The following is a 12,242-nucleotide window of genomic DNA, read 5'->3' on the forward strand; positions in this document are numbered from 1 at the left end:
GATGATAAAGAGCTATTATCAGGAGCGGACATTATAGGTTAAAATTATCTATATAAAAAAAAAAATTTAAAGTTGTGATTGGAGTAATACTATTTTTACTGTTTCACGCATTCTTACTAGAATAACTATTTAATATTTTTGTTGTTCCAATTAACTTAGTTAGGAAATTTTTTGTTATTAAATAAGATATTTGAAATTCAAACTCGGCCTACAGCAAGAGCTAATTGGTATTTTAGTGTGATGATAATAAAAAATAATTATTATGAAATGAGCGTTATAATTTAATTTAATTTTTTTGTATCTATCAAAAAACAATTTAGTATTTCGGGAGTACATTGACTTGATACTCCCCCCTCATATGATAATAAGTCTCACTAATTAAATTCATACCAAAATACATTATTCAAGGAAGGAGTTTAACATTACCGTATTCTAGTACTAGCTAAGATTTTATATTCTATTGATAGGTTTTATTATACACCAATTACAATAAGTAGGAGTATGCATGCATGTGTCAAGTTGGAGGGTTTTTCAACCCAACCTGATGTTGGGTTGCGTTCAGTCAATGGATTGGATTTGGGTATACATGTGTTTATGTCTTGTTAAAATTTGTACCTTTATCATTTATTTAAACAAATTTTTAATAAATTATTATAGTTCACATAATATGCTTAAATTATATTCAAAAATTTCAAATTTATTAAAACTTATTAGCAAAATACATTCAATTAAACTAAAAATATTTAAATAAGGCTAATATTAATTGTCAACCCAAACTTGACTTGACTTGAGATTCAAAATAAAATTTCAACCTAACCCAACCCACCAACCCACGAAAATCAACTTGCACGCGTCGCGTTGGGTTGGATTGATTTCATCGAGTTGGTGGATTTGATACATACCCCCTAACAACAGGTCATATCAATTATTTACACAATTTTTTTAAGAAATTATTACAGTTTACATAATATACTTAAATTATATTAAAAATTTTCAAATTTATTAAAACTTGTTCTCAATATACCAAAATCAATCAAAACTAAAAAAAAAAAAGGTTAATAACTGTCAACCTAAATTTGACCCAACACAAGACTCAAAATAAAATTTTAACCCAACTCACAAAAACCAACTTGATGTGTTGGTTTGGGTTGATTTGTCAAGTTGGTGGGTTTAATACACACCCCTAATAACAAATTCATCTCAATAATTATAAAATTTTGTGTCATTAATTATAATCGGTTTTTTTTTCCCCTTTAAATGAGAGTTATCTCTATATGTTAAAAGGATTTAGAAAATACAAACTTTTTTCCTAAAAATTAGCATACTCTTTATTTGAATATATCTCCTGCACGTTTAATATTGATAGAGACGCTTTTTGCCTATGTAAGCTGACGACCCTGTGAAGCTGTCGACTCCGCAGAGGCAGACGAACCCTTCAAGTGATGAGTGTCTCTCTCTCTAGGGACCGACGGGTGCATTGACCAACGGGGACCTTTGAAATAGTAGACGAGTTTAGATTAATGGAAGAAAAAGCCGACGGGTCCAGCGTGGCCTTGCGTGATTCTCACGATTACTCATATAAGGAAATATCTTGTGTAACATGCATGAAAGCCCACTACTAATCCATATATCCCTCATACAGAAAGACACCCTAAAATCTTGGAAACCCTAAGTATCAAATCTCCCCTACTAGGAAAGATCCCTACTTTGAAGGGATCCCGATTCGCCACTTCTCACTATATAAACACCAGACCTTTTCCTTTCTCAGGTACGTAGAAAATCTCTAACTCCCTCACTATAGAATTCTTAGAGATTTCTCATTCCCTAACTTGACATTCGGAGGATTCTTGGCTTCTACCACATTGGTGCTTTCTGTTTGGTTCTTGTGTTTTTATTCTACAGGTACTCATTGGCATGACTTGGAACTTACAACTCACTGACGATTTCACTTACAACTCACTGACGATTTCAACACATTATCAAATACATTAATTTTTTCCTAAAAACTAGCACACACTAAACCTAGTATTAGATTAAGCTAGAGTTTAGAGAACATAAAAACAGTGCCTCAACCATGTACAACTCTACAACTTGACTGAACGAAACAAAACAACCACCAAACAGAGGCTTAAGACATGACCATCTTCCGCAACTTGACCGAGGAAATACACAGAACCGAGCTCATGAGTCACAGAAACCACAGTAAATTTTTGTGCAGAACCAGTACTGAGTACTGAACGTGTAACCCCGTTTAAGAGGAAAGTTCAAAAGAATATTTGCAGTAGGTCAACTATGGCTTCTTATGCTTACCTCATTTGCCTCTGCATGCATTAAGTAGCTTTGAAGTTACATAGCTTAGATGGAAAACTAAATGTGACAATACGATGTCATCCTTAAATTTATTATTACCAATGTATATGTAATGATTTTAATGGAAAATATGACAGACAAATCAATGTGTTGAAGATGATATATTCATATGGAAGAAGCGTGAGATGGTTCAAAAACAAGAACCTGAAAGTGATGTCAATGAACATAATTTTGGAAAGGTAATGATGGACGCACGCATGGGTTCATTTGGATTATAGCACTTGGAAATTAAATAATGTGTTTAATTTTTTTCTTCTATGTTTTCTTTTCTTCTGGGCTTGACCATGTTGGTTATAGTACTAGAATTTTCAAGTTGGATAGTTCTCTTTGGCTCTTCAAGATTTCTTGAGTATTAGAACACTAGATCGAAGCTAAAATCATTCCTCACAGAAAATGCCTAATATATTAGAATAATATTTTGATGAACATTGTCTGAAAATTGAGCTTGGTTGTTTACTGTACGATTGATTTGATTGCTTGGCTGTAATATCAGTTACATGGAGGAAAGAGAACGTTTATAAACACAAAAATATTTTGCAGTAAATTCTAAATGGTTAGTAGTTGATATATATATATATATATATATTTATATATATATTAGAGGTGAACCCAAATGAGAATCAATACAAACCTGCAAATTTAATTATTATGAAAAATGTTATGAAATTTTTTGTGCATATAATTAATACTGCTATGGAGAAAATATTGGAGGCACCCATGTCAATTAGAGTGTCAAACCAAGTAGTTGATGGTCAAATAATTTAAGATGATTGGTTTGTTTTATTTTTAAAAAATAAGCTGAATAAAATTAAATTTTATGTAAAATAACAAGAAATCAAAAAATTGTACATATGTGACAATGAAAATAAGCTTAACTTTAAATTTATCTAAACACACTAAATATCAAGATATATAGCCCTTAATTGTTGAGGCTCCTGTTTAAGTTACATTCCTTGAATGGAAAATGAATTTGGTACAATATATGATTATGATCTCATTTATTATTTTTTGGCCAAAGAAGAATAGATCTAGTGGTCATATCAAGGAGGTGAAATTTGTGTTTTGGTTCGGAAAGAATAGTCCTAGGATGGTGGGAACCCACGCCCTTGGTATTTCAATTCAATAACCCCAAATTAAGGTAAGCAAACATTGACGGAGGTTAGAATTATTAAGGAAAGAAATGATGGGAGCAAATCTCATTATGGTGATATAGAAATTTTGTTTTTTTCGAAATTTTGTTTTTTTCTTCTTCTTCCTCTTCTTTGGTTTTTTTTTAGCCCATTTACTATAGTAATGTATTGACATTTCTTGAGTGCCACTTTTAGAAATGTAGGTTGCAATTGTTACTTCTTTTTTTTTTGAACCGCAATTTTACTTTTTGATCTACAATTTGTACAGTATTTACTCTTGTGCTACAATCTATTCCTATTTGAGCATTCATTTTAGTCCAAGTTCAACTCTTCACAACTACATCATTCCTCATACAATAGATTCATCAAAGGACCCCAGTACTCTGTGCTATTGTCATTTATGAAATATGGAGGAGGTCAGTAGAGTCTGTTGGAGATGGACAACTAATGTGGATTCCAAGAGAGTTGTTGTGACAATTATTTTTCCCTATCTAACACGGAAGCCTTGTCTAACACGGACATGCATACTATATGGTCAAGTCATCTTCCCAAATTTTTCACAATTTTTTTTTTTTCATTTGTGAATTGTGATTGGTCCAAATGCAATGAATGCATGAGAGATTGAAAATTTTGATAAAAGTTTACCTATAACAAATCTTGTTTTTGGAAAAATTACACTTTACCCCCTAAAGTATACTCCATATATATTTTATGATTACTTCATAAATTATGAAAATATACACTTTACCCCATTTAACTATAAGAATACACTTTTACGTTCTTAAACTATTAACCATGAGGTGTGGTGCAAAATGTTACATAAGTAATGGTTTAGCGAAAGTGTGTACTCTCATAGTTATGAGGGCAAGCGCTACATAGGTAATAATTTAGGGAATAAGTATAAAATGGGGTATAGTTTATAGGGGTTTATAAAACATGCATATTTCTAATTGAAGATGTAGAGACTTCCATTTTAGATTGATGGTAAGTGCTTAAGTAGTGCATATAATGTGGGTGGAATTTGGTTTCATTTTGTTACTGCCTTTCAAATAAAACTGAATGAAAAAAAGAAAAAGAAAAAAGTAGAAATAAAAATTAGGCTTAAGGTATATTTTGGGCCCTAAAAATTTGGAGTTATTTTCATTTAACCCTTTACATTTTAAAATCTTCATTTTTGTCCTTCAAGTTTGATTTCATTTTCCTATTTTTGATGTCGTCTATTTTCGTTAGTAATTTGGTGACGCTTAGTATGATATGGGTGACATATCTTAATAGACAACACTTATCCCGCACTGAATAAGTAGATTACTAATAGGAATTGACTTATAAGGGTAACATATCTTAATGGACAACATTTATCTAGCACTTAATGGTCAAATTCATAACATTTATCTTACACTTAATAGACCGAATTACTAACCAAATTGTGCAACATGGCCAATACGAAAATGAAACCAAACATAAAAGGTCAAAATTAAAATTTTAAAACATAAAGTATGAAAATAAAAACAATCCTAAACTTTAAGGGGTAAAAATATATTTTAGTTTAAAGATTAATATGGTTGAACTTGATGACCTATATTTATAACGAAAAGCACTTTGTTATATCTTTAAAATATAAACGATAATGAATCCAATATAGATTATATACAATAGTCAATCCTAAGCTAACTCTTAGGTTGTAATATTTTCAAAAAAAAAAAAAAAAAAACTCTTAGGTTGTAATAATACTTACACCACAAAGAGTAACTCTAGGTTGTAGTATTTCAACCCTAAGCAGAACCCAGGTTAATTTATTTGCTCTTTTCAACCTGGCAAGTTGGAATGATGTAAGGTGAAATGATTCCCTAAAATATTGAAGTAACAAAATGAGTAAATATAAGTATATAAATCTTATTTCATACAATTTTTTTACAACTCGAGTTTGCATTAATTATTGGGAATTGAATTTTTCAACAGGGCAAGTTGGAATGATGAAAGGTGAAATGATTCCTTAAAAATGTTGAAGCAAAAGAATCAGTAAATATATGTATATAGTCTTTATTTCTTAGTACAATTTTTTTACAACTTGTGTTTGCATTATTGAAAATTGAGTTTATCTCATCTAAAATAAAACTTACAATTAATATGTCAAATATATAACAATACAGTTTTTTTTAAAATTCTATATTTCACTATAGAAAAACATTCAAGTAAGTTCAAAATTCACCACCACGCACTCTTGATGTGGTGGTCACTCCACAAGTATAAGTGCTTGTGAGGTGTGAGGGGCAAAAGTCGGAATTCAAGTCTCCAGGAGGAAGTTTCACACACATATACACTTAGATTAGGTTAGAGTAGAAATTTTATTTTATATAAAAAAAAAAAGAAGTAAGTCCAAAATTCTTTCCTGCATGCATTCCACGTGGCATGATAGTGGGGTCAATTTATCTCAAAAACACGAGAAAAAAGCCACTCTTAACTCCCATGCGTAAGACGGGTCTACCTGCTGTTAGCCAGTCACCCTCAGTCTCTTGAGATTTGGTTACCCATTTATGAGGTTTACTTCAAAACAAAAAGAAAATGGGGCCAGGCTAAAATAATGCTAAGGAGACTACCCTTTCCGGCAAACTGTTTACATGTCAACTTGTGACTGGTTGATAAGTTAGAAAAAAAAATCAGACACCTATATACAGTAATGGATGGGGCATAAAGTGAAATACTATTTTGTATTCAACTTTTTTGTTTTTTTAGATTTAATTTATGGTGTTCGCTCCTCATAATAGTTCTTTATTATTAGATCAAGACATCAATCGATTTTCAGTATAAACAGAAATTTAACTCCAGATCTCTTATTCAATCACCAAAAATTTACCAGTTGAAATAACTAGAAGCTACTTGTATTCAACTTTATTTATTACATGTTAGACATGACATGTTTAATTTAGGGGCAATGATACTCTCAAACACGTTTTTTTTTTTTTTTATATATATTTTTTATATCTACTTTCATGTTTTAAATATGGATATTTTACTTACTTTTTAAATTGTGGACATTTAGCATCAATTGTTAATGTTTGTATAAAATAATGGATGTAAACAAGTGTAAGAGGATAATTTTTTTCCTTAATTTGTTTACTATCCCTAGGCCTTACATATTAGACAACATATAGGATTCTACTCGGTAAGTAGAAATAAAATTGAAAATTCAACAATAGCACTCATTAAGGACAAAAATTCTTCTTAAAATAAAAAAAAAAAGGACTAAAATTCTTCAACGGAATATGATCATTGATGAATAATGAAGCACTTTAATGCTAAAATCAGACATCAAACAATATTAATTAATAAGTAACAGTAGGATTCAATGAATCCTACCGATTAATTAATTATTCATATACATCATCATGAAAGGCTACAGAACGTAACAATAATTCTTCCTTAGGGTAGTCGGGTGAATTTCACTAACATCACAGACTTTGAATATCGATAGTACAAACACAAATTAAGCTGCATTAATATATTAAATAATAGTTTAACTGATAAAGGAGAAAAAAAAAGTATTTTAAAAGTGGGTTTTAAAAAGAAAATTATGTTGAATATAAAATTACGTAGTGTTGTAACAATAATTACTATTTTTTTTTTATAGAGAATTTCAACTTATGTCGTCTGCTTTTAATTGCTAAAATTTATACAATGTATAATTTGAATCTAGCCCACACACATATATATACACACGCATGCCCATGTGCACACATATATCCCATTGAAAAATTTCATGCTTTAGAAGAATGAAGTATAATAACACCTCTCAAAAGTTCTTAATTCAATTTCTTTTTTGAACTTTTAATATTATTAGTTTTAATTAGGTATCATCTTTTCATCTAAGATTTTATAAATTTCAATGAGAAATTATCATGCAATATTGAGAATTTTAAAAGCATAATTTTATATTAATAAAATACAAATTAGATATTTTTATTGTGTTTATTCTCATTTGTAAGAAAAAATATTTTGTACATTCAGTATATTATGTCTCACAGGTGTGTTTTTAATATGCATGATCTATGACCCTTATATGAGAGGACTTAAGATGTGGTGAAAAATTATAGTGGTTCATATCACATCCACATTGGCATAATGAATTAATGCACATTTTATTTTTTGGGTGAAATTAATAAATTTGACAGTGATGGTTCAAAAGTATAGTATTAGAAATCATAACCCAGAAGAATCCTAATTAAAATAGTAACTGCAAAATCATTATAAAAAAAAAAAAAAAAAAATGCAGAAAGCATGGTAGTAATTAGAGAGAGGTCCACATTCACTCTCAATTGCAAGTCAAGTCCATGTTTTACTGGTTGTAGCCGGGGGGCAGGTGTCTATAAGGAGAGCTATCTAGCTAGACTCAAGTAGTGCAATGTTTTCCATTGTGGTCTAGAGTTTTTAGCTTTTACGTTTCTCTCTCTCTTTCTCTCTCTCTCTCTAAGCTTCATCTTCAGTTTTCTGCCTTGTCACCTGATTGGAAATGTTCTTTTTCTCATTGTTTTCTTCATGTTTAAACCAGTTGATGATTGTTTCTTTAGCTAAAGCCCAAAATCATCCTTTCATTTCAAACAAACCATCCATTTTGATGCTAGTATCTTTTTTTTTTTTGGTTGAAATTTTGATGCTAATATCAAGTTCTGTTTCTTTTACAAAATGATTCTTTCATGGAAAAGAAGAGAAACTTTCAGTTTTAACAAGCCCATCGGTCTCTCTTTCACTGTATTTTTGAATCTTACATAGCTCATAATCTATACTCAGTGGTCTAAGAAATAATAATCATTTCATGGGAGAATCTTGAACTGCTGTATACACAGAACAGGCAAGTTACTTGGTGCTTATCCTTATTTTTTTTTTTCTTTTAATTTTTTATATGGTAATCTCTGTGTCTGGAACTTCATATATATTCTGTTATAATGCCTGCACATCCATACAATCATGCTAATATATTAAAAAATATATATATATATATATATTTTAATGGGGGAGGAAGGATTAAAACCTGGACACTATTAGAACACCAAGAAATACCATTTCACAACACAAAGAAGGGTCATTTGACTCAAAAGTTAGCCTGTGGCTAATGACTAATAAAATGATTACAAAGTTTAGCTCCAAACCGACAATTCATTTATGCATACATGGTACTGTACAAACATCTTGGCTAATGAGACAATTCATTTATGCAATACATGGTACCATACAAAGATTTTAATTTGTGTTTTTGTTCAATTGGTGCCTACATATGTAATTTTTTTTTTTTTAAAACATGGTTTTTATGTAAGAGATTGAGACTTTCAATTTTGTTGATGTTGATGGATTCTAACTCCAAAGACCCTATTACAAAGTCTTCCCCTTTTGTCTCATTTGGAGTATATGTTACGATAACTAGTGTCCTAAAAACCATTCGTTTAATATTTATGGCAAATTTTTGTACCCACAAGTATGCTTTTATGTTTCTCTCTTTCCCAACCAATTCCTTTGTATTGATGAATATAACATATACATGAATATGCATGGTTTGTGGCTTCATGCATAAATTGATCATGTATGAGTTCATACATCATATGGTGAGATTCAGATATATACATAGAAGCATGCATGTATCTGATCAGCTGTGATCTTATACTGAAGCAATTTTCATGGTTTTCCAATATTTCAGAGCTTGTTTGATGAGGAGGAATGCAATGCATATAAGGCAATGGCATTGATGGTGGATGTTGGAAATGGGATGAGAGTTCATGTTGACAGAAGAGAGAGAGCACAACCCGCCATTGGCTAAAGAGAGTCTTTGTCTTTGTTGGGAGTGTGCTTTCTCCTCTTCTGTCATCATCAGTTACATTACTTTATCCTTCTGGTCCTCATCCAATGGCAGTGTAAGATTTTTCTTTATTATTATCTTCTTAAAGTTTAAATCATACTTGGTACTGAAATTGGTTCATTCTGAGTCAAGAAGCCATAATTACATTTATCTTTTCCTCCGTGTACCAAAAAGTTTTCCTTTTTGGAAAAACAATAGGTGTGACACAATTTTTTTTATCATTTTTTTCACAATTATTGACATAATTTGTTGTGATTGTAGATATAATAAAAAAAAGTGTTAATGGATACAAACGAAAAATATGTTACTCCAATTATAACAGACTATAAAAATATTGTGTCATTACTTTTGGAGAAAAAGCAATCGGGAATGCTAATTATTAGGCATCAACAATGAGAAAATGAAGATTTAAAACCAAGGATTACAATTTAAATTTTTAGGAAATTATTTTTATTTGTTTTAAAGGGAGGAAATTATGTTTATTTGTGTTAAATGATAAAATACAATGATGAGGAACAGTTCATCCATTTATAGAAAAAGTACTTGACATAGTAAATAGAGGATATATATGGCAACTTTGAACATAGTTTTTTTTCATTATGCATTTCTAATTGCAGTGTCATCATCATTTACAAGAATATGGCTAAAACTAATAGGACATGCACAACTTACTAGAAAATGTGACTTTCTTGACCCCCCTAGAAGCTGAAATTTTCCTTGTATTTTCCGTGTGGTTACACATAGCGCTTCACTCAAAGAAGGTCAATTTAAAAATTTTACAAGGTGATGCACACTGCACAGTCCATAAGCTAGCTTCCAGTACTCTGTTGGCTGCTACTAGGGAAGAATATTTTCTGACACCACAAAAGTGTATGAGAAAAAACCCTGGTTAATTGGCACCCTGTGACAGGCACCACTGAAAGAAACCCTGGTTAAACACAAGAATGACAGTAATTCAAAACTGTAGTACTGTCATTATGATTTAGAGCAATCTTAGTGACATTGAATGTTTCACATCATTTGGTTTTTAGGATGACTTTACCATATGGTTAGCATGCAATACTTATGTCAAGAATGAGGTTTACCATCTGCTTCATATGTTTTAGATATTAAATGTTAAATATACAGCTCAAGAGTCAAGTGCAAATCTCGAAGAAGATCATGAGGTGAAGGAATGTTCTCTTTTTGTTTTTTTTAATAACATGATTAATGATATTACAAGTGAAAGGATTAAGATCAAAAAGATTTGTAGAGCAAAAGTTGCTGTTGGTGAACTCCACACCAGACGCAGAAAGGGTTTTATTCCTTATAGATAAGGACAATAATGAAGTAAAATATGATATTATAATAGGAAGAAGTACAGGACCACAATTCTAGGGGATTTGGTAGCCCCTAGTAATCTAAAATTCACTAATATATACAGAATGTTACCTATGTTTTATTTATTAAAAAAGAAGGCCTATTCATAGACTTTAATTGACCCTAAAAGCATACTAGAACTTTTCAATCATAACGCAAGCAACTAAGCTGTAATACTAATCCTAAAAGATGTTATCTTTTGACATTCTCTATGCTATTTATTATGTGCTTTTTGTGCATGCCTGGTCTATCATGCTTCATTGCATAAAGATTTTACTTATTTCTTCCAAACTGACTTTACATGCTTCCAAATATTTGTTTATGATGCTTTGGGCCTACTAGTTCTCTCAATATAATTGGTTTTGAATCTTCAATAGCATTGAATCCAATGTTGAAAGGCTGAACTGTGACTTCTTTGTAATTGCAATCATAATGGTCAATTTGGAGAGAAATCATTTTTCATTATATCATGCGACAAAAGCCATCTTATATGTTTTTTGGTACACATCATCCTCATGTTATTTATTATGTGCTTTTTGTGCATGCTTCATTGCATAAAGATTTTACTTATTTATTCCAAACTGACTTTACGTGCTTCCAAATATTTTTTTATGATGCTTTGGGCCTACTAGTTCTTTCAATATAATTGGTTTTGAATCTTCAATAGCATTGAATCCAATGTTGAAAGGCCGAACTGTGACTTCTTTTGTAATTGCAAACATAATGGTCAATTTGGAGAGAAATCATTTTTCCTTATATCATGTGACAAGAGCCTTCTTATATGTTTGTGGTACGTATCATCCTCTTGAGGGATTTTAATTCTTTGAGTTCCAAAATTTTTGATCATACAATGAGATGTACAGGTAAATTAATGCACTGTATAAAGCAGTAAGATCAGTTGCACTATTCCAACCATAAAAAGAGCATTCTTTGCATTTTGCATTAATATCACACAAGTGGGCTAGTGAACAAAAATCTCAAGTTGCTGTACAAGCCTAGTACAAACTGGAAGAAGAAATGGAACCCGGTGTAAATGCTGGATCAGAAGGGTCACAGTTGACAAGAGAGGCATCACAAGTATCATGACCAAGCTTTTCAGCCCAAGGCACATACAGCGGCCCAAGTAAAGCAAGAGGCACATCAACTTAATTTTAACAAACTAAGCCCAAATGCTGGGAGACCTGATTGCAGATCTTTCTGCTGTGGCTTTGCCCTGTCTTCTAAGGGATTTCTTCCAAAAAGGAAATGAGAATAATACTTTGTAGTCTCTTGGAGAAGAAGATTGATTTGGAGTTATTGAGTTATTGGATAAGAACTCATTGTATTTAGTCCTTTTTACTAGTGTAAATTCTTGGTTGTAATAACTAATATGCCATTCAAATTATCACTTTCCCAGTTTCTGGTGGCAAAATAAGAGTTATCAGCAATTTGGTTTCAAATGTGAGTTTAGTGGTTTGCTCAATATACCATCCAATCAACCACTTTTAACATTAATGCCAAATGACATAAAAAAACTTTCATCTATTTCCAAAATTAAG

The sequence above is a fragment of the Quercus robur genome, chromosome 8 (genome assembly GCF_932294415.1).
Source record: "Quercus robur chromosome 8, dhQueRobu3.1, whole genome shotgun sequence".
Taxonomy (NCBI): domain Eukaryota; kingdom Viridiplantae; phylum Streptophyta; class Magnoliopsida; order Fagales; family Fagaceae; genus Quercus; species Quercus robur.